Below are 24,920 nucleotides of genomic sequence, written 5' to 3' on the forward strand. Positions count from 1 at the left end.
CCTGATATTTAAATCAACAAAGTTTCCCTATTTACCCTGGGCAATATGACATTTTTGATCTTTGCTATCGATTAAACCAAACCCATATGCAGGTGATTTTATTTCCAGTTATTAAAAATGCCATCGATTTTCATTTGAATTTAAATTTATAATACAGGAATGCAAATATAAACTTACCACTCCTCCCTTAATGAGTTTTTTTGGGGTGAACTTGTCACCGCCGCTATTCTTATCAGAAATGTTGATCCTGCAAACGGAAAGACAAATAAATGGGGGTAAATATTAATGGACAGTAGAAACAAGTTGGAAAATAATAATAAAAATTATTTAAATTGGCATTTACATTTGCATATTCAGATATGACAAAAAAAACACAATAACGTTTCAATCAAGTGTAGTCCAAGAAACAATACAAAACGACGTTGTGATAAATATTTGCTGATGCATATAAATGTAAAATAAATAAGATTATATTTGATTAAGACCTGCAATCTGAGCATATATTGTGCCCATTAAAGTCACCTATTAAAATGTTATAAATTATTAATTTTCATAACAGTCAATGTAAACAGTATAATATATTGTATAATGTGGGATGGATTAATCGAAAGGAAGTCTCTATATCATTTGTAATATATGCTGTGAACTTAAGTAATGAATTAATCGTATATATTTTTTTAACTATCGCTGAACTTTTTTATGCCATTTAATCGACACATTAAGATTTTGATCGCGTTTTGGGAATCTCTCCTTGAAAACTAATACCAGTAGCTCTTCCGGGACATCATCAACGCAGCAGCCGCTCGCTTCATTCCAGCTGGTCGAATTGCCCAAGTGAGCCCCAACTTCCCAGCCGAAGCGGCGGGACTCGCAGACAGCGTTGCCACAATTAATTTTTATTGTGGACCAACATTTTTCCGAAATTGGACCAAAACTCGTACCAGCGGACCATATTCCAAATTAAATTAATATGATTTAATAGTTAAATTTTTCCAAAATTTTACTTTTTTATTTCTATATCTTTCTATAGAAAATTTTGTCAAAATTTTATTTCTAAAGAAATTTTTATCAAAATTTTATTTCTATAGAATATTTTGTCAAAATGTTGTTTCTAAAAAAAAAATTATGTCAAAATTTTATTTCTATAGAAAATTTTGTCAACATTTTATTTTTAAAGAAAATTTTGTCAAAATTCTATTTCTACAGAAAAAGTTGTTAAAATTTTGTCAAAATTTTATTTCTAAAGAAATTTTTGAAAATTTTTTTAAAATTTTATTTCTAAAGAAAATTTTGTCAAGATTTTATTTCTATAGAAAATTTTGACAAAATTTTATTTCTATAGAAAATTTTGTCAACATTTTATTTTTATATCAAATTTTTATTTCTATTTATTTCTATAGGAAATTTTGTCAAAATTTTATTTCTAAAGAAATTTTTATCAAAATTTTATTTCTATAGAAAATTTTGTCAAAATGTTGTTTCTATAAAAAATTTTGTCAAAATTTTATTTCTGTAGAAAATTTTGTCAATATTTTATTTTTAAAGAAAATTTTGTCAAAATTCTATTTCTACAGAAAAAGTTGTTAAAATTTTGTCAAAATTTTATTTCTGTAGAAAATTTTGTCAAAATTTTATTTCTAAAGAAATTTTTGAAAATTTTTTTAAAATTTTATTTCTAAAGAAAATTTTGTCAAGATTTTATTTCTATAGAAAATTTTGACAAAATTTTATTTCTATAGAAAATTTTGACAATTTTTTTTCTGTAGAAAAGTTGAAAAAATTTTATTTCTATAGAAAATTTTGTCAAAATTTTATTTCTATAGAAAATTTTGTCACAATTTTATTTCTATACAAAATTTTGTTAATATTTTATTTTTATTGAAAATTTTGTTAAAATTTTATTTGTATAGAAAATTTTGTTAAAATTTTATTTTTATAGAAAATTTTGTTAAAATTTTATTTTTATAGAAAATTTTGTCAAAATTTTATGTCTATAGAAAATTTGGTCAAAATAGTATTTCTATAGAAAATTATCGCACAATTTTATTTCTAAATAAAATTTTTACAAAATTTTCTTCCTGTAAAAATTCTTGAATAATTTTGTATCTATACAAAATTTAATTAAAGTTTATTTCTGTACAAAATTTTGGCAAAATTTTATTTCTGTACAAAATTTTGACACAATTTTATTTCTACAGAAAATTTTGTCAAAATTTTATTTCTGTAGAAAATTTGTAAATAAAATTAACGATTTGACGAAAATTAACCAAAATCAACCAAATTTCATTTGGTCCGACTATCGGACCAAATTTAAAAATTAGTAATTTTTTGGACCAATTTTGGTCCGATCGCAACCCTGGCAACCCTGCTCGCAGACGAGCGTGATGAACGCCGTCGTGCTAACCCTGCTGATCCTAGAATCAGAATCACTAGAGATTAGTAAGATAGTCGACGAGCACAAGCGGAACACTTGGTTAGAGCAGCTGAAGCAATGTATTCTAGGCACAGGAACAGGTAAATTGTGGTCAACAGTGAGAGCCCTCTCGAACCCCACTACTAGGGATGATGGTATTTCAGTCACCTTTGGCGATGTGACAGTGACTGATCCGAAGAGGTGCGCCACATTGTTCAACCGACTGTTTGTCGAGCACTCCGAGAGTGATAGAGTGAAAAGGAGAGCCATTCCTCGCATCCGTGGTCTCCGAGCCGATGACACACCACAATTTACCATAGCCGAAGTTACCGATGTCATCAATAGCGCGAAACCATCCAAAGCGCTGGACCCTGACGGAAATAATGAATTAATCGTATGTATTTTTTAACTATCGCTGAACTTTTTTATGCCATTTAATCGACACATTAAGATTTTGATCGCGGTTTGGGAATCTTTCCTTGAAAACTAATAACCAGTAGCTGTTCCGGGACATCATCAACTCAGCAGCCGCTCGCTTCATTCCAGCTGGTCGAATTGCCCAAGTGAGGCCCAACTTCCCAGCCGAAGCGGCGGGACTCGCAGACGAGCGTGATGAACGCCGTCGTGCTAACCCTGCAGATCCTAGAATCAGGGAACTGAATCTAGAGATTAGTTAGATAGTCGACGAGCACAAGCAGAACACTTGGTTAGAGCACCTGAAGCAATGTATTCTAGGCACAGGAACAGGTAAATTGTGGTCAACAGTGAGAGCCCTCTCGAACCCCACTACTAGGGATGATGGTATTTCAGTCACCTTTGGCGACGTGACAGTGACTGATCCGAAGAGTTGCGCCACATTGTTCAACCGACTGTTTGTCGAGCACTCCGAGAGTGATAGAGTGAAAAGGTGAGCCATTCCTCGCATCCGTGGTCTCCGAGCCGATGACACACCGTAATTTACCATAGCCGAAGTTACCGATGTCATCAATAGCGCGAAACCATCCAAAGCGCTGGCCACTGACGGAATTTCTATGCTAATGCTGAAGCATCTGAGAATACTGGGAGTTGAGTACTTGACCAGACACCTCAATTTGTCCTTAGAATCGCTCATTATACCCGATGTCTGGAAAATGGATAGGATAATTCCACTACTGAAACCAGGCAAAGACTCGAGTAAGGGCGAATCGTACAGACCGATCTTCCTTCTCTCGCCAGTAGCCAAGACAATTCACTACATGGACGGCAGAAGTGCGCAGGCAGTTGAATATTAGTGTCGGTGGCGAAATAATTCCGACCACAAATTACCCCAAGATTCTTGGGGTCACATTCGACAGCCATTTCAGGTCGTCTGCCCATGCCACTGCAATTTGTAATAAACTCCGTGGTAGAAACAAGGTCCTCAAGTCACTTGCCGGCATTACTGGGGTGCGGACAAAGAAAACTTGTTAACTACCTGTAAGGCAATTGGCCGGTCAGTGGTAAACTACGCAGCTCCAGTGTGATACGCAGTGGAATAACATACAGACCTGCCAAAACGCTGCCCTTAGAACAGGCAGGTTTGAACAGGATTCATGAGGGACTCTAGCTGAAGCGGTGAGAAGCTACAAGGTTAATCCTTTTCTCGGAGTCCGACCACCGCCCATAGCACCGGAGAAAGAGACCTCGCACGGCAAACTAGGGTAGTTTTAGCCCAATTAAGATCAGGCAAGTGCAGCCGCCTCAATTCCTATTTATCAGTGATTGATAGCAGCGTAGCTGACGTATGTCCAATTTGCAACCAAGGGCCACACGACGCGCGTCATCTTTTCTCTTGCCCAGCTAAACCAACCCGACTTACCACCAGATCACTCTGGACACACCCCACCTTAGTCTCAGAGTTCCTCGATCTGGCCACAAGCTGAAGTACCAAAGCGTATAACATAAAATGGATAAAATCACAATAAACTGCTACAGCAACAACAACCAGTAGCTATATAAACTGTTACATTTGTTGTTGATTGGGGCATAAAGTTTCAGATTCCTGACGACAAAGGAATTGATACGGATAAGGCGTGGCTAACTGTAATAAAGGCTTTTTATAAGTCCAATGCTAAGAGAATCGATTGGTTATGCGGCCTCCTACTATTTAATCGTTCTGCAATTCGCACAATACAGTGATCTTACTCCTGCGCGAGAGGAAACGATGCTGATGTTCTGCCAACATTAAATGTTCTACGAAGTGGGACAGCAAAAAAGCTTCCAGAATCTTGGTTACAAGGAAAAGTATTGTGATTGGCTGATACTAGTCTCCAAGCTGGGCCTGTTTTTCTATTTTCCAGACTAGAACTAATGTGGTTCGGCATCTTCTTAGCTAAACCATGCTGGGGCCTTTGAACATGTGCTCGTCTTTGGGCGGCAACAAGATCTTCGACAACCTTGGCGAGACCTTAAATTGGGCCATGGGTTAGTGTTTCTTTCCGATTCTCATCCCTCTTATCTTGTTCAAAGGGAAATTTGGATAGACAACATTGAATATATTTCCTCCAGCTGTTTTTGTAGTCGATAGTGAGGTAAGGGGTTTTGTTTTAGCGAGATCAATAGCTTCCAGCTAGGGGAAAGTACTGTAATGTCTGGTACCAGTCCCAAGTTGGGCCTATTATCCTATTTCCGAACCGAAACCAAAGTGCATCAGCTTCTTCGTAGTCAAACCATTTTCGCGAATTGCGGTGAAGCTCTTGTCGGCTTTTACCGTCGGGAATACACACTCCTGACTGATAAACATAGGTGGGCTGTTAGGTGTACGGTAGACTGGCTCTTGGCTATTAGGTCTGAGTATACACCCTACCAGCAAATTGACGCAAGGACCACATCGTTGAGTGGCACTAAGCTGGTCGATCACCTTGGCGTGACATTGAATTGTGTGATCGGTTGGGTTTTATTGCCAAATCTCATACCTCTTGTCAAGTTTGTCCATGGCTATGTATACAAGCCATGTTGTGTGCTCCACGAGGTCAGAACTAAGTAAGGTGACGTGCGGAAAGCTTCAACAGTATGAGGGTCGGGGTGTCACATCAATCTGTGTCTTCCACCCGAACCGCAATATATTCTCCCCTGGTGAGGACCAAATGTCATCATGTAAGCCACGGCGTTGCTATGGCTATCATGCCCGCCTTGCATACAAAGGATGATGGGTTCAACCCCAGTTCGATTAAACACTAAAATTGTTTTGAGCGGTGGATTATTCCCTCTCGACAATGCTGGTGACATTTCTGAGTGATTCAAAGCTCTAAATGGCTTTGCCGCAATGTGAAAGGCCGTTCGGACTCGGCTATAAAAAGGAGGTCTAAACATAGACTCGGGCTGCATTCAGGATTCTCCACTTGTGGTAGCATAATGGACTGAATAGTGTAAGTGAGGCTGTCACTATGCCTTTCATAATGATCGCTGAGCCTCAAGGTATCATTGTAACAAAGAATTCCTTGGAATTTGGGGCACCTATAATTGAGGGTACATCGGCACCAAATGTAGCAGAAGACTAAGATTATTTATATATTTGGGGAGCCACCGTGGTGCAATGGTTAGCATGCCCGCCTTGCATACACAGGGTCGTGGGTTCAAACCCAGTTTCAACCAAACACCAAAAAGTTTTTCAGCGGTGGATTATCCCACCTCAGTAATGCTGGTGACATTTCTGAGGGTTTCTCTAAGTGGTTTCACTGCAATGTGGAACGCCGGACTCGGCTATAAAAAGGAGGTCCCTTGTCATTGAGCTTAACATAGAATCGGGCAGCACTCAGTGATGAGAGAAGTTCACCACTGTGGTATCACAATGGACTGAATAGTCTAAGTGAGCCTGATACATCGGGCTGCCACCTAAGGTTGGCTGATAAGTCCCCGGTCTGACACATAGATGGCGTCGCTAGTATTAAATGCATATTATTTTTATATAGTACCATCCTTCAAATGATTCGTGTCAAAATTTGACGTCTGTAAGCCAAGTTAGTTTGTGAGATAGAGCGTCTTTTGTGAAGCAACTTTTGTTATTGTGAAAAAAAAAATGGAAAAAAAGGAATTTCGTGTTTTGATAAAATACTGTTTTCTGAAGGGAAAACATATGGTGGAAGCAAAAACTTGGCTTGATAATGAGTTTCCGGACTCTGTCCCAGGGAAATCAACAATAATTGATTGGTATGCAAAATTCAAGCGTGGTGAAATGAGCACGGAGGACGGTGAACGCAGTGGACACCGACGAAAACATCAAAAAAATCCACAAAATGATTTTGAATGACCGTAAAATGAGGTTGATCGAGATAGCAGAGGCCTTAAAGATATCAAAGGAACGTGTTGGTCATATCATACATGAATATTTGGATATGCGGAAGCTCTGTGCAAAATGGGTGCCGCGCGAGCTCACATTTGACCAAAAACAACGTGTTGATTCTGAGCGGTGATTGCAGCTGTTAACTCGTAACACACCCGAGTTTTTCCGTCGATATGTGACAATGGATGAAACATGGCCCCATCACTACACTCCTGAGTCCAATCGACAGTCGGCTGAGTGGACAGCGACCAGTGAACCGTCTCCAAAGCGTGGAAAGACTCAAAAGTCAGCTGGCAAAGTAATGGCCTCTGTTTTTTAGGATGCGCATGGAATAATTTTTATCGATTATCTTGAGAAGGGAAAAACCATCAACAGTGACTATTATATGGCGGTATTGGAGCGTTTGAAGGTCGAAATCGCGGCAAAACGGCCCCATATGAAGAAGAAAAAAGTGTTGTTCCACCAAGACAACGCACCGTGCCACACGTCATTGAGAACGATGGTAAAAATTCATGAATTGGGCTTCGAATTGCTTCCCCACCCACCGTATTCTCCAGATGTGGCCCCAGCAACTTTTTCTTGTTCTCAGACCTCAAAAGGATGGTCGCAGGGAAAAAATTTGGCTGCAATGAAGAGGTGATCGCCGAAACTGAGGCCTATTTTGAGGCAAAACCGAAGGAGTACTACCAAAATGGTATCAAAAAATTGGAAGGTCATTATAATCGTTGTATCGCTCTTGAAGGGAACTATGTTGAATAATAAAAATGAATTTTGACAAAAAATTTGTTTTTCTTTGTTAGACCGGGGACTTATCAGCCAACCTGTTAATGCTGGTGACATTTCCGAGGGTTTCAAAGCTTCTCTAAGTGGTTTCACTGCAATGTGGAACGCCGTTCGGACTCGGCTATAAAAAAGGAGGTCCCTTGTCAGTGAGCTTAACATACACACAAAAAATTTTTTCTCTGATTCAATCACCAAATTAATTGATCCAATTAATTTTTTAATTGAAATGTCTTCAATCACGAAAATGATAGTATCAATCACAGTTTTAATTGGGCATAGAAAAAATTCTTGATAAAAAAATTAATTGATTTTATCAGCAAAATTCAATTAATTTTTTAATTGATTCAATTAAAAATTTAATTGATGTTGATTGCAAAACGCAATTAATTTATTAATTAAAAAGGGTAACTATTTTTAATTACTTAGTTAGATTGGCTTAGAGTTTTTATTTGGATTACCAAATGATTGTTTGAAATACATTTTTAATTAAAAAAGTAAAAAAAAAATCAGCACTTTTTTTAACTGAATTAGTCTTCCGAATTTGATTAAAAAGTTAATTGTATCAATTAATTTTTTAATTAAACATTTTAAAAATTTCAATCATTGACTTAATTAACTTAATGTTTCTATCATGATTAAAAAGTTAATTGTATCAATTAATTTATTAATTGAAAAAATTTTCAACTTCAATTAACTTTTTAATTGGAAATATTTTGGTGATATTTTTTTCTGTGTAGAATCGGGCAGCACTCAGTGATGAGAGAAGTTCAACACTGTGGTATCACAATGGACTGAATAGTCTAAGTGAGCCTGAAATATCGGGCTGCCACTCTACCTAACCTAACCTACGATTATTTATATACGGCGGATTCTTAGGATGAGTATATCTACTACGTAACTACCCCCATATGGCGAAGGTGGTTATTCAGAATCGGGAATCTGGCCAACTTGGAAAAAATTGGAGAATTCATCAAGGATACGGATTTCATTGAATAACAGCAGCCAAGGAAACTGAATATTAAGTGTATGTCAACCCACACAAGACTGCTAAACCTGGATACTCTCTACAACATAACCTAATATTATGTCTTATACCGAGTATGCATCTGATGTGAACTTGATATAGGGTATTTCAATTGAAATGACAACAAAATTTGTTGACTATAAAGATTATTATCATTTGCATTGCGTTGTATATCCATGGTAGCATTTTGCCATGCAGATAGACAATCTGTCTATCTATCTTTCACTCCTAGATTTTGTATTTGATTAAAATAATAAATAAATAAATTAAATTTATATAGACACACCTTAACTCAAACACAAATACTTACTTACACTCAGGTCTCCTTTCTATTCTGATTACAAATTGCAATGCAATTTTCTTCTAAAGTTTTATTGCCGGAAGAGTAAAGTTAAATTTAATCATTGAATATTGGAAATTGAGTAACAATTTCAAAATGAAAACAAAAAAAAAATATCAAAAGAAGCAAAGAAACTCAACAAATGGATAATAATAATAATTCATAATTTAAATTCTATTAAAATTTGTAATTTCCATAAAAAATATGGTTGTGTTAAGTTACGAACATGAGGACGCCAGTGAAATGGATTAGGGTTGCCAGATGTTAAGAAATTTAATATGTGAATATATATATTTTATTTGGAAAAGTTCTTAAAGACATTTGTAAAAACTTTAAGTAAAGCGTTCTTTTTAAGTAATGCGATTTCTTTCTCTCTCTCTCTGTCCCTTCCGCTCTCTCTAATCTTGGTCACGTATTTTAATTTGGATCCTTCTAAAATAACTGAAAAAAAAGCAATTTGTAATATCATGTTGGCATCTTTGCAGCGTGCAAGCAAAAAAAAAAAAAAAAAACACAAACGACAAAAAGTCTTTTAAAAAAATACCCAACATATGTCCTTATTTAACTAAAATTGCAGTACTCATTTTCTACGTTGTTTTTTTCCTGTCCTTCGGTCAAATGAAGTTTTCTTCTTTGTGAATTGCATGAGGCACGTACAGACGAATTTCCAACAGAACTCTAAGCAATTGAAAAACAAAGGAAGCAAAAAAATGCATTGCAAAATGATGAAACTTATTTTTGGCTTTGTGTTTACAAGTGTACTTCTTAATAAAGTGAACAATTTTGTTTTACTCCTCGCATTCAATAATTTCATTTAGTTTGGCAATATGCTGAAAATATCATATTTTGTTCCCAATATCATGTTCAATAGAGTGAGCACAAATGCGTAGAGGTGGCACTAAGTATATTAAACTTAATCAGGGTATTTGCCGCCATTTGAAGAAAATATATTAATGCTTCTAAAAATTAAGAAAGGAGCTAAAGTAAAGAGGACCGGAATACATACAGAATTTTTTTTTTTAAGTTTGATCGTAATCAATTTTCAAAAGTTGGAACGATCAATATTTCTGGGTGGCCAAAGATCTCAATGTTAAGATGTCAATTAAATTTAAATTTAATGAGCTATTTTCCTAATTAACCAGATTTCATCATTTTACCATAATTCAAATAATAAGTACACTCAAAAATAAATAGTAAACTAATCAGGAAGGAAAATGTTGGTTAGTTTTAGAAAAGTTAGGTGAATTTTAGAAAATTTTAACTAAAATGTACTATAAATGCAGATGTCACGCGGATTTCACACAAATAAGCAAATATTTTTCAACAAATTCAAGAAAATTTGTTAGACATAATTAACAGGTTGGCTGATAAGTCCCCGGTCTAACAAAGAAAAACAAATTTTTTGTCAAAATTCGTTTTTATTATTCAACATAGTTCCCTTCAAGAGCGATACAACGATTATAACGACCTTCCAATTTTTTGATACCATTTTGGTAGTACTCCGTCGGTTTTGCCTCAAAATAGGCCTCAGTTTCGGCGATCACCTCTTCATTGCATCCAAATTTTTTTCCTGCGAACATCCTCTTGAGGTCTGAGAACAAGAAAAAGTCGCTGGGGGCCAGATCTGGAGAATACGGTGGGTGGGGAAGCAATTCGAAGCCCAATTCATGAATTTTTGCCCTCGTTCTCAATGACTTGTGGCACGGTGCGTTGTCTTGGTGGAACAACATTTTTTTCTTCCTCATATGGGGCCGTTTTGCCGCGATTTCAACCTTCAAACGCTCCAATAACGCCATATAATAGTCATTGTTGATGGTTTTTCCCTTCTCAAGATAATCGATAAAAATTATTCCATGCGCATCCCAAAAAACAGAGGCCATTACTTTGCCAGCGGACTTTTGAGTCTTTCCACGTTTCGGAGACGGTTCACTGGTCGCTTTCCACTCAGCCGACTGTCGATTGGACTCAGGAGTTTAGTGATGGAGCCATGTTTCATCCATTGTTACATATCGACGGAAAAACTCGGGTGTATAACGAGTTAACATCTGCAAACGCCGCTCAGAATCATCAACACGTTGTTGTTTTTGGTCAAATGTGAGCTCGCGCGGCACCCATTTTGCACAGAGCTTCCGCATATCTAAATATTGATGAATGATATGGCCAACACGTTCCTTTGATATCTTTAAGGCCTCTGCTATCTCGATTAACTTCATTTTACGGTCATTCAAAATCATTTTGTGGATTTTTTTGATGTTTTCGTCGGTAACCACCTCTTTCGGGCGTCCTCCGTGCTCATTTCACCACGCATGAATTTTGCATACTAATCAATTATTGTTGATTTTCCTGGGACAGAGTCCGGAAATTCATTATCAAGCCAAATTTTTGCTTCCACCGTATTTTTTCTCTCCAGAAAACAGTATTTTATCAAAAACCGACATTCCTTTTTTCCATTTTTTTTCACAATAATAAAAGTTGTTTCACACAAGACGCTCTATCTCACAAACTAATTGACTTACAGACGTCAAATTTTGACACGAATCATTTTAAGGTTGGTACTATATAAAAAAAATATGCATTTAATACTAGCGACGCCATCTATGTGTCAGACCGGGGACTTATCAGCCAACCTGTTATTTTCCAAATTAACTAGACTTTATCATTTTACCATCGTTCAAATAATAAATCAGGAAGGAAAATTTTGGTTAATTTTAGAAAAGTTAGGTGAATTCTAGAAAAGTTTAACTTAATGCGTGAGTCATAAAAATTTTCGTGAGTCACGCCGATTTCGTGTCACGGGCACACCTCTAATAGAAACCGTAGTTTTTATCCAATTTGCCTGAAATTTGTAATATAGAAGTATTTTGGGACCATACAGATATGTGCCGAAAATGGTGTGTATCGGTCCATATTTTGATATAGCTCCCATATAGACCGATCTTCCGATTTTACTTCTTGGGCTTCTAAAATTCGTAGTTTTTATGAAATTTGTCTGAAATTGGAAATCTAGAGGTATTTTAGGACCAATAATACGTGTGCCGAAAATGGCGTGTATGGGTGCATGTTTTGATATATCCCCCATATAGACCGATCTCCCGATTTTACTTCTTGGGCTTCTAGAAACCGTAATTTTTATCTAATTTGCCTGAAATTAGAAATCTGGAGGTATTTTAGGACCATAGAGATATGTGCCGAAAATAGTGAGTATAGGTTCATGTTATGGTATAGCCCCCACATAGACCGATCTCCCAATTTTACTTCTTGAGCTTCTAGAATCCGTACACTGAAAAAAATATTTACGTGATATTAAAGATTACGCAACCTCAATTTTAGGATGCGAAATTTACAAAAGATTAAGGTCAACTTTCTTTAAAATAATGAAATTATAATTAAAATAAAGTTTATAATCTTTGCTTCAGAAATTATTTTCAAGAAATTTAGGACACAAATTTTGTAAATTTGCGTCCCTCCGTTAAAGTCCCATATCTTTAGGTTAGGTTAGGTTATGTGGCAGACCGATGTATCAGGCTCACTTAGACTATTCAGTCCATTGTGATACCACTATGCTGAACTTCTCTCTTATCACTGAGTGCTGCCCGATTCCATGTTAAGCTCAATGACAAGGGACCTCCTTTTTATAGCCGAGTCCGAACGGCGTTCCACATTCCAGTGAAACCACTTAGAGAAGCTTTGAAACCCAATGTCACCAGCATTACTGAGGTGGGATAATCCACCGCTGAAAAACTTTTTTGGTGTTCGGTCGTTGAAGGAATCGAACCCACGAACTTGTGTATGCAACGCGGGCATGCTAACCATTGCACAACGGTGGCTCCCATATCTTTGAACTAAGGCTAATTTTCCTTAAAGTAAAGAAAAACATTTTTGATTTAAAGAAATTGTGCATAAATTAACTGAAATATAGAAACTTTAAATTTAAGATAGAAACGCTTCAAATATAGGCTAAGACTTATTTTGAGGATTTAGCGTCTTTGGTTTAAAGTTTGTAGGAATTAAGAAAACATTTTTTTACTTTGAAGTATCCGTTATAATTTGGATTTTTGAACTGGAATTTGTTTGTACGTGAGTACCTTTATTAATAAACTGTGAAAAGAGGCTGAAAATTTGATAAATGAGATCTGTATCCTAACTTTAATTTTATTGGTCCTAGATTTAAAGCCAGATAGGTCACTAAAAAATTTCTTTATTTTAAAGAAGCCGCATCTTTGACTCGAAATCAATACCAAAATCCTTAAGGGAAGGTCAAAATCTTTGGATCCAAGCAAACTTTTTTTGAGTGTAGTTTCTATCAAAATTTCCTGAAATTTGAAATCTAGAAGTGTTTTAGGATCATATATATGTGTGCCGAAAATGGTGTGTATCGGTACATGTTTTTGGCATAGCAACCATATAGTGCACAAATCTCCCGATTTAAATCCTAAGAAAAAGTGTTGAGAAGTAAATAAAATACGTGGAATAGAGGAATATTTGAAAGCAATAAATCAGAAAATTACAGAATTTTTTTTTTTGAGCTAGCCTTTATTTTTTATACCCTCCACCATAGGATGGGGGTATATTAACTTTGTCATTCCGTTTGTAACACATCGAAATATTGCTCTAAGACCCCATAAAGTATATATATTCTGGGTCGTGGTGAAATTCTGAGTCGATCTGAGCATGTACGTCCGTCCGTCCGTCTGTTGAAATCACGCTAACTTCCGAACGAAACAAGCTATCGACTTGAAACTTGGCACAAGTAGTTGTTATTGATGTGGGTCGGATGGTATTGCAAACGGGCCATATCGGTCCACTTTTACGTATAGCCCCCATATAAACGGACCCCCCAAATTTGGCTCGCAATTGCTCTAAGAGAAGCAAATTTCATCCGATCCAGCTGAAATTTGGTACATGGTGTTAGTATATGGTCTCTAATAACCATGCAAAATTACATATATAGCCCCCATACACTGAAAAAACAATGAACCCACCAGGAAGAAAACTTTCGGTTAATTTTAGAAAATTTTGAATATTTTTAGAAAATTTTAACTAAACAGTATTACCAACGTTGACATCACGCCGATGTCATAAAAATAAGTAAATATTTTTCCACAAATTCAAGAAAATTTATTAGACATAACTAAGTTTTTTCACTTGTTAAAGAAAATTTTGTAGTTTGAAGGAAAAACTTAGAGTTCAAAATTGCAAGAATGTCTTTAGTGACATACGAAGTTCATGATGGACGCTCTTATGGTAAAATTTACAAATGTAAAGAAATTCTGAACTATTTTGTGGAAGACACGAATTTAGTTCATCTTTATGCTTCATTTGAGTATATATTTTTCCTCGGTTTTAGTTAATTTAACTTACGTGCACAAAAAATTATTAGAGTAAAGGAAACTTTCTTCAAACATAATAATTCCATGAACTAAAATAAAGTTAAATTGGCTTTAGTGAAATAGAGAGTTCACTTTTTTTTGAGTGTATAAACCGATCCCACGATTTGGCTTGCGGAGCCTCTAAGAGAAGCAAATTTCATCCGATCCGGCTGAAATTTGGTACATGGTGTTGGTATATGTTCTCTAAAGACCATGCAAACATTGGTTCACATCGGTCCATAATTATATATAGCCCCCATATAAATCGATCCAAAGATTTGTCCTCCGGAGCCTCTTGGAGGAGCAAAATTCATCCGATCGGGTTGAAATTTGGAACATTGTGTTAGAATGTGGTCTCTAACAAACACGCAATAATTGGTCCATATCGGTCCATAATTATATATAGCCCCCATATAAACCGTTCCCCAGATTTGATCTCTGGAGCCTCTTGGAGGACCAAAATTCATCCGATCCAGTTGAAATTTGCAACGTGGTGTTAGTATAAGCCCGCTAATAACCATGCCAAAATTGGTCTGTATCGGTCTATAGTTATATATAGCCGATCCCCAATCACACAAAAATTGGTCCATATCGGTTCATGATCATGGTTGCCACTCGAGCCAAAAATAATCTACCAAAATTTTATTTTTATAGAAAACATTGTCAAAATGTTATTTCTATATAAAATTTTGTCAAAATTTTATTTCTATAGAAAACTTTGTCAAAATTTTATTTCTATAGAAAATTTTTTCCAAATTTTATTTCTATAGAAAATTTTTTCCAAATTTTATTTCTATAGAAAATTTTTTCCAAACTTTACTTCTATAGAAAATGTTGTCAAAATTTTATTTTGGCAAAATTTTATTTCTATAGAAACTTTAAACTTAACTATATACGTATTTAATCGGCCTTTTTTAGTTTAATATATACCACGTATGCGTTGTTAGGAAGTTTTAAGACACCTTACCATCGGCAAGTGTTACCGCAACCCAAGTAATTCGATTGTGGATGACAGTCTTCAGTAGAAGTTTCTACGCAATCCATGGTGGAGGGTACATAAGCTTCGGCCTGGCCGAAATTACGGCCGTATATACTTGTTTTTTTTTTTTTACATCGTGTAAAAAATAAACGGCTCAGAATTAGATATATCTCTCATATATAACTTTCGGCGGATATGTATAATATAGTCGGTCCCACCTGACTTTTGGCTTGCCTTACTTGTTTTTATGTGCTTTAATGCCTTTGTTTTAGCGTCAAAAGAAAATTTCATTTTCGTCTAATATTTCGTTCCACTTTGATGCTAACGAACTTCATTGATAAAAAAATTCTTTATTTAAATTTTTTGCATTTAAAATTTATGTATTTTTCTTTAACCCTTAAAAACTCCACACTGCATGCTACAGTAACAGTGTAGTACATGACGCTCTCTTCAATAATATCCTTCTTTCTGTCGGAATGGATAATGAACTTGAATTGGCTTACAAATAAAAGAACGAATTGCATATTTGCATTTAAAACACTTGAGATCAGCAATGAACAACAATCAGAGAAGTGAAATACTTTGGTCATTTTTAATAAATTGGAGGACAAGTGGCATTTGTTCCAAATCCAAAAAAAGGCAGTGATGGCAATGGTCAGACATTGAAACGCCATCAGTGTCATAATCATCTGAGACCCATTCAAGTGTACAGATGAGAGAGTACAATCGAAAAAAGTTCCCTATGAACAACGTACATTTCTGTCCATGGTTTTACAAGACCAATGAATAAATAAGGGGTTAAATATAAGGCAAGAACGAATTGTTTATGAATGCCCTTTTAACATTAACATTAAGACAAAAAGGCACAACCAGAAATTGGGTCAATAATTGCTGAAAAAAAAAAACAAAACTTTCAGACACTGGTTAAGTAATTTTTGTAGCGAATGAAGGCAAGTATGTAAAAGAATTCTTCTTCAGACTTTATTTGCAATTTAATTAAATTTTATTTCAAAATTACACTTTGTCTACTGGCGAATCTTTTCATGGCATTCATTTAAGTGGCTGCTGATGAATTTTCATTGGACCTCATGACTAAGTTAATTTCAAGTCACAAATTTCATTGAAAAACAGATTTTAAGTTCAAGCTCAACACTTTCCATGATAATAAGGGGAGGAGGTTTTGGCTCATCAAATATAATGGAAGGCGATTTCACTTACTTTGAGTTAAACTATGACAACAGGAATCTGATGGTATTTTGCGAGGGTGTCCTTTAGGATATATAGTAACTATTTCAACAACAGAAAAAGTTACAATACTTAAGGAATGGTTAAATAAGGGAAGGATAGATAGTCAACATTTCTATAAGATGGATGACGGACGGATAAATGTCTCGAATGGGCACATATGTTGGGAAATTGTTGCACCAAAGATGAAGAATATGTCTTGTAAATGCCCTATATAGTGGTCCACACCGTCCTAAAGACCTACCCCGTTGATAGACCAAAAATGGTAAACCTCTGGAAGAGATTGGTTTTATGGTATTTGGTGTTTAAGCATTATTTTCAACTTCTGGGCGCAGGGGAAAAAACCTAATAACCGACTTGAAGACAGCCACACCTCTTTGACAAGTCGAGTTATCCTAAAGCAACGGTAGCTTTAAGGAACTCCACAATTCTTGCATTCTCTTGAAAAAAATTGTACCAATCCAACCATGTATGTTGTCGGTTAAACAGAAAAATTACTTAAAATTGGCACAAGGAATTATTGAAGTTGGCGAAAGGGAACGATCACTTAATGAGATTCTGGAGACCATGTGTTGTCGAAAGGCGTATGTTACGTAGACCATAATTAAACTATCCTGTAAGTGTTTTAGAGTAAACCATTTGCCGTGACTCCATAACATAAATCCCGTTAAATCTTTCGACCAATGGTGGTGTCGTAGATCACGTTCCGTCATCGGATTATTGTTCCAAGTGTACTGTATGTATGTACTGTATTTGCTTACGTGTTGACTTAGTGCATTTAAACCCCTCTGATGATTGTATTGTCGTAAGCCACTTGCTAAACACGGTTGCCACAGCTGGTAGAATTCTACCAAAAACTGGTAGATTTTTTATTGTTTGGTAGAATTCTTAAAGTTTTGGTAGATTTTACAAAACATTCCATTCCAACTAATGGTACTTCAATTTTCTATAGAAATAAAATTTTGCCAAATTTTTCTACAGAAATAAAATGTTGACAACATTTTCTATAGATATAAAATTTTGACAAAATTTTCTATAGAAATAAAATTTTGAGAAAATTTTCTATAAAAATAAAATTTTGAGAAAATTTTCAAGAGAAATAAAATTTTGAGAAAATTATCTACGGAAATAAAGTTTTGAAAAAATTTTCTATAGAAATAAAATTTTAACAAAATTTTCTACAGAAATAGAAGTTTGACGAAGTTTTGATAAAATTTTCTATAGAAATAAAATTTTGACAAAATTATCTAAAGACATACAATTTTGACAAAATTTTCTATAAAAATAAAATTTTGAAAAAATTTTATATAGAAATAAAATTTTGAGACAATTTTCTATAGAAATAAAATTTTGAGAAAATTTTCTATAAAAATAAAATTTTGAAAAAAATTATAGAAATAAAATGTTGAGAAAATTTTCTAGAGAAATCAAATTTCGACAACATTTTCTAGAGAAATAAAATTTTGAAAAAATTTTCTATGGAAATAAAATTTTGACAAAATTTTCTATAGAAATAAAATTTTGACAAAATTTTCTAGAAAAATACAATTTTGAGAGAATTTTCTATAAAAAAAGTTTTGACAACATTTTCTATAGTAATAAAGTTTTGAGAAAATTTTCTGTAGAAATAAAATTTTGAGAAAATTTTCTATAGAAATAAAATTTTGACAAAATTTTCTATAGAAAAACAATTTTGAGAAAATTTTCTGTAGAAATAAAATTTTGAAAAAAAAAATCAATAAAAATAAAATTGACAAAATTTTCTATAGAAATAAAATTTTGACAAAATCTTCTATAGAAATAAAATATTGACAAAATTTTCTATAGAAATAAAATTTTGACAAAATTTTCTAGAGAAAAACAATTTTGAGAAAATTATCTATGGAAATAAAATTTTGAAAAAAAATTCTATAGAAATAAATTTGACAAAATTTTCTATAGAAATAAAATTTTGACAAAATTTTCTAGAGAAATACAATTTTGAGAGAATTTTCTATAGAAAAAAAAGTTTTGACAACATTTTCTATAGAAATAAAATTTTGACAAAATATTCTATAGAAAGAAAGTTTTGAGAAAATTTTCTGTAAAAATAAAATTTTGACAAAATTTTCTATAGAAATAAAATTTTGACAAAATTTTCTATAGAAATAAAATTTTGACAAAATTTTCTATAGAAATAAAATTTTGACAAAATTTTCTATAGAAATAAAATGTTGACAGAATTTTCTATAGAAATAAAATCATCGCATTATTCTTCCAAGTGTACGGTGTATTGAATTACGTGTTGACGTAGTGCAATTAAACCCGTCTGTTGATTGTGTTGTCGTAAGCCACTTGCTAAACACGGTTGCCACAGCTGGTAGAATTCTACCAAAAACTGGTAGATTTTTTACTGTTTGGTAGTTTGTAGAATTCTTAAAGTTTTGGTAGATTTTACAAAACATTCCATTCCATCTAATGGTACTTCAATTTTCTATAGAAACAAAATTTTCTATAGAAAAACAATTTTGAGAAAATTTTCTATAGAAATAAAATTTTGAAAAAAATTTCTATAGAAATAAAATTTTGAGAAAATTTTCTATGGAAATAAAATTCTGAGAAAATTTTCTATAAAAATAAAATTATAAAAATATAATTTTGAGAAAATTTTCTAGAGAAATCAAATTTTGACAAAATTTTCTAGAGAAATAAAATTTTGACAAAATTTTCTAGAGAAATAAAATTTTGACAAAATTTTCTATAGAAATAAAATTTTGACAAAATTTTCTATAGAAATAAAATTTTGACAAAAAAAATCTATATATATATATAAAATTTTGACAAAATTTTCTATAGAAATAAAATTTTGACAATATTTTCTATAAAAATAAAAATTTGACAAAATTTTCTATAGAAATAAAATTTTGACAAAATTTCCTATAGAAATAAAATTTTGACAAAATTTTCTATAGAAATAAAATTTTGACAAAATTTTCTATAGAAATAAAATTTTGACAAAATTTTCTATAGAAATAAAATTTTGACAAAATTTTCTACAGGAATACAATTTTGAAAAATTTTTTATAAAAATAAAATTTTGAGAAAATTTTTTATAGAAAAAAATTTTGAGAAAATTTTCAAGAGAAATAAAATATTGAGGCAATTTTCTATAGAAATAAACCTTTGAGAAAATTTTCTAGAGAAATCAAATTTCGACAACATTTTCTAGAGAAATAAAATTTTGACAAAATTTTCTATAGAAATAAAGTTTTGAGAAAATTTTCTATAGAAATAAAATTTTGAGAAAATTTTCAAGAGAAATAAAATTTTGAGAAAATTTTCTATAGAAATAAAATTTTGAGAAAATTTTCTAGAGAAATAAAATTTTGACAAAATTTTGTAGAGAAATAAAATTTTAACAAAATTTTCTACAGAAATAGAATTTTGACGAAATTTTTACAACATTTTCTATAGAAATAAAATTTGGACAAAATTTGCTAGAGAAATAAAATTTTGACAAAATTTTCTATAGAAATAAAATTTTGACAAAATTTTCTAGAGAAATAAAAGTTTGAGAGAATTTTCTATAGGATATAAAGTTTTGACAAAATTTTCTATAGAAATAAAGTTTTGAGAAAATTTTCTATAGACATAAAATTTTGACAAAATTTTCTATAGAAATAAAATTTTGACAAACTTTTCTAAAGAAATAAAATTTTGACAAAATTTTCTAGAGAAATAAAATTTTGACAAATTTTCTATAGAAATAAAAATTTTACAACATTTTCTATAGAAATATTGACAAAATTTTCTATAGAAATAAAATTTTGACAAAATTTTCTATAGAAATAAAATTTTGAAAAAAAACTTTAGAAATAAAATTCTGACATTTAATAATAGCGACGCCATCTATGTGTCAGACCGGGGACTTATCAGCCAACCTCCCAGCAAAAAATTTGGAAGTTCTTCCAAAGGCACAACTTTAAAAGCACTTCCAGAAGATGCATTCCAAATGATGTTTTTAACTACCCAGGAAGTTCTTTTAGATCAATTTTTAATAACTTGGTTTTTCATACTTTTAATGGATAATGTTAACTTTTTTTTTTGTTACAAATAGGGTAAAAACAGAGTAAGAATTCATAAATTGGTACAAATCATTTAACTTTTGTCGACAAAAATGCTAAATCCAATCTGAAAAAATTGTGAATTTTTGAAAATATTTGAGGTCAAACGTTTCCGACGAGCGTTAGAGTCCATTAAAAATTATAAAAAAATATAAAATTATTTATTTGACCAAATATGACAGAATTTTTTAAGTTCACTGCAACGGGTGTTGAAATGGAGAGCTTCCGTCCTATGACAAGCCCATGTTAAATTCATCGCTTCTGCGTCAATTTTGCACCACTTCCGGATCCAAAAAGAACATTTTCATTACTTTTTTGGCGACGCTTTTTTTGCTGGGCTGTTAAGCCACTTGCTACACACGGTTGCCACAGCTGGTAGAATTCTACCAAAAACTTGGTAGAAAATTTTCTATAAAAATAAAATTATAAAAATATAATTTTGAGAAAATTTTCTAGAGAAATCAAATTTTGACAAAATTTTCTAGAGAAATAAAATTTTGACAAAATTTTCTAGAGAAATAAAATTTTGACAAAATTTTCTATAGAAATAAAATTTTGACAAAATTTTCTATAGAAATAAAATTTTGACAAAAAAAATCTATATATATATATAAAATTTTGACAAAATTTTCTATAGAAATAAAATTTTGACAATATTTTCTATAAAAATAAAAATTTGACAAAATTTTCTATAGAAATAAAATTTTGACAAAATTTCCTATAGAAATAAAATTTTGACAAAATTTTCTATAGAAATAAAATTTTGACAAAATTTTCTATAGAAATAAAATTTTGACAAAATTTTCTATAGAAATAAAATTTTGACAAAATTTTCTACAGGAATACAATTTTGAAAAATTTTTTTATAAAAATAAAATTTTGAGAAAATTTTTTATAGAAAAAAATTTTGAGAAAATTTTCAAGAGAAATAAAATATTGAGGCAATTTTCTATAGAAATAAACCTTTGAGAAAATTTTCTAGAGAAATCAAATTTCGACAACATTTTCTAGAGAAATAAAATTTTGACAAAATTTTCTATAGAAATAAAGTTTTGAGAAAATTTTCTATAGAAATAAAATTTTGAGAAAATTTTCAAGAGAAATAAAATTTTGAGAAAATTTTCTATAGAAATAAAATTTTGAGAAAATTTTCTAGAGAAATAAAATTTTGACAAAATTTTGTAGAGAAATAAAATTTTAACAAAATTTTCTACAGAAATAGAATTTTGACGAAATTTTTACAACATTTTCTATAGAAATAAAATTTGGACAAAATTTGCTAGAGAAATAAAATTTTGACAAAATTTTCTATAGAAATAAAATTTTGACAAAATTTTCTAGAGAAATAAAAGTTTGAGAGAATTTTCTATAGGATATAAAGTTTTGACAAAATTTTCTATAGAAATAAAGTTTTGAGAAAATTTTCTATAGACATAAAATTTTGACAAAATTTTCTATAGAAATAAAATTTTGACAAACTTTTCTAAAGAAATAAAATTTTGACAAAATTTTCTAGAGAAATAAAATTTTGACAAATTTTCTATAGAAATAAAAATTTTACAACATTTTCTATAGAAATATTGACAAAATTTTCTATAGAAATAAAATTTTGACAAAATTTTCTATAGAAATAAAATTTTGAAAAAAAACTTTAGAAATAAAATTCTGACATTTAATAATAGCGACGCCATCTATGTGTCAGACCGGGGACTTATCAGCCAACCTCCCAGCAAAAAATTTGGAAGTTCTTCCAAAGGCACAACTTTAAAAGCACTTCCAGAAGATGCATTCCCAATGATGTTTTTAACTACCCAGGAAGTTCTTTTAGATCAATTTTTAATAACTTGGTTTTTCATACTTTTAATGGATAATGTTAACTTTTTTTTTGTTACAAATAGGGTAAAAACAGAGTAAGAATTCATAAATTGGTACAAATCATTTAACTTTTGTCGACAAAAATGCTAAATCCAATCTGAAAAAATTGTGAATTTTTGAAAATATTTGAGGTCAAACGTTTCCGACGAGCGTTAGAGTCCATTAAAAATTATAAAAAAATATAAAATTATTTATTTGACCAAATATGACAGAATTTTTTAAGTTCACTGCAACGGGTGTTGAAATGGAGAGCTTCCGTCCTATGACAAGCCCATGTTAAATTCATCGCTTCTGCGTCAATTTTGCACCACTTCCGGATCCAAAAAGAACATTTTCATTACTTTTTTGGCGACGCTTTTTTTGCTGGGCTGTTAAGCCACTTGCTACACACGGTTGCCACAGCTGGTAGAATTCTACCAAAAACTGGTAGATTTTTTACTGTTTGGTAGATTCGTAGAATTCTTAAAGTTTTGGTAGATTTTACAAAACATTCCAATTCAACTAATGGTACTTCAATTTTCTATAGAAATACAATTTTGACAAAATATTCTATATAAAAACAATTTTGACAAAATTTTCTATAGAAATAAAATTTTGACAAAATTTTCTATAGAAATAAAATTTTGACAAAGTTTTCTATAGAAACAAAATTTTGACCAAATTTTCTATAGAAATAAAATTTTGAGAAAATTTTCTATGGAAAAAAAATTTTAACAAAATTTTCTATAGAAATATTTTTTTTTTGTTATTGTTGGTTTTCTCTTCAATCATTATTGTTGTTTTTGATCTCAGCTTAAAACCATGCATTGTCTAAACTACAAGTGTAGTAATGGGTGGTTTTAAGCTGAGATCAAAAACAACAATAAAAATAAAATAAATTGACAAAATTTTCTATAAAAATAAAATTTTGACAAAATTTTCTATAGAAATGTTGAAAAATTGTTCTATAGAAATGTTGAAAAATTGTTCTATAGAAATAAAATGTTGAAAAATTTTCTATAGAAATAAAATTTTGACAAAATTTTCTATAGAAATAAAATGTTGAAAAATTTTTCTACAGAAATAAAATTTTGAAAAAAATCTATAGAAATAAAAAATTTGGCAAAATTTTCTATAGAAATAAAAATTTGACAAAATTTTCTATAAAAATAAAAATTTGACAAAATTTTCTATAGAAATAAAATTTTGACAAACTTTTTAATAGAAAAAGATTTTGAAAAAAGTGTTCTATAGAAATTAAATTTTCACGACATTTTCTATAGAAATAAAATTTTGACAAAGACAATTTTGAGAATATTTTCTATAGAAATAAAATTCTGAGAAAAATTTCTTGTTTATTTCTCGTAAGCTATATATTTTGCTCATATTTCGTCCATGCTCAGAATCTGGACCTTGGTAATGCTACAGAGAAGCACTTTCGTCATAAGATATGAGAGTAAACACAATTGTCCAGTTGTTGATAATTGGTTATCAATTTGGACTAAGTTACCTTTAAAATTCTTTGGTAATGATAGTTTTTTCCTGGAATGTATTTCACCTCAACTACTTACCAAGTTTTTGCTGGGTAGCTTGCTATTACAGCCATGACCCATTCGTCCTAGTTAAAAATTTAAACCATTCGAACGCTCTTCAATTATTAAAACTTTTCAAATATGCAACGAAAGAACTCACATTCAATTTTTCAAAACCATTCAGCTATTTCCATTGTACACAGAAAATATTTCATCAATGAATAAGGAATTCTCAATGAAACTTTGCGCATACCCACACCTCACGAAGTGTACATCAATACACATAGCTCTCGCTGTATTGGTCACAATCTGACTAAAAACAATAAACCATCCCTCCCCCTTTCCACAAGTCTAATTGAAAATATTAAGCAGGGTAGAGAATCGACAACAATGATTGGTTTGTGGTAAAAAGAAGCAATTTTAGAAATTCATAAAATGTTTAGTTTGAAAATGAAATCGTTTTCATTTTTATCATGGCCCCCATGAATGAATGGCGTGAATGTTCGTCCTTACGCAAAGCATCTGTAGTTTATAACTTGGTAGTAAACAAAAAAAAAAAAAAAAACAAACAGGCAAAAATAACTCCTCGAATGGCAGTCATAACTGGAGGATATCCTTCAAAAGGAAAACTAAAGAGTCGCAGAGAGTAGTAATGGTTTTCACCAACCAGACTATTGAGTGCCAAAAGCATTGCATGTGGCAACTGAAGGAGAGAAGTATCAGAACCAGCATCCTCTATAGTGAAATGTATGCGATTCACATCTACTTCGGCTTCAAGTGTAAGGTATCCACAAAACTCAATTTCACGCTTCCTACTTTAATTGGCCAAATTTCCGTTTATAACGTTCATTTTCGACCATAAAAAAGTTCTTGCCACTGCCACCGCATGGCAACGTAATGCAATTTTCCAATAATGTACAAACCTGAGTGGGATGTTTGGGTGTGGGCCATTGCAATCATGGTGAACAATTTTGCATT

At 31.9% G+C, this 24,920-nt stretch overlaps 1 long non-coding RNA gene across 1 annotated transcript in view; it reads right to left on the reverse strand.

Moving 5' to 3' along the window:
* Positions 1-229: 229 nt before the first annotated feature.
* Positions 230-24,920, reverse strand: part of LOC142220824 (uncharacterized) — a 253,730-nt gene continuing 229,039 nt past the window's right edge. Inside the window, exon 7 of the long non-coding RNA XR_012717917.1 lies at positions 230-247. This is a non-coding gene — a long non-coding RNA (uncharacterized LOC142220824). The remainder of the gene's footprint in view (positions 248-24,920) is intronic.

The sequence above is a fragment of the Haematobia irritans genome, chromosome 1, assembly GCF_050003625.1.
Source record: "Haematobia irritans isolate KBUSLIRL chromosome 1, ASM5000362v1, whole genome shotgun sequence".
Classification (NCBI taxonomy): domain Eukaryota; kingdom Metazoa; phylum Arthropoda; class Insecta; order Diptera; family Muscidae; genus Haematobia; species Haematobia irritans.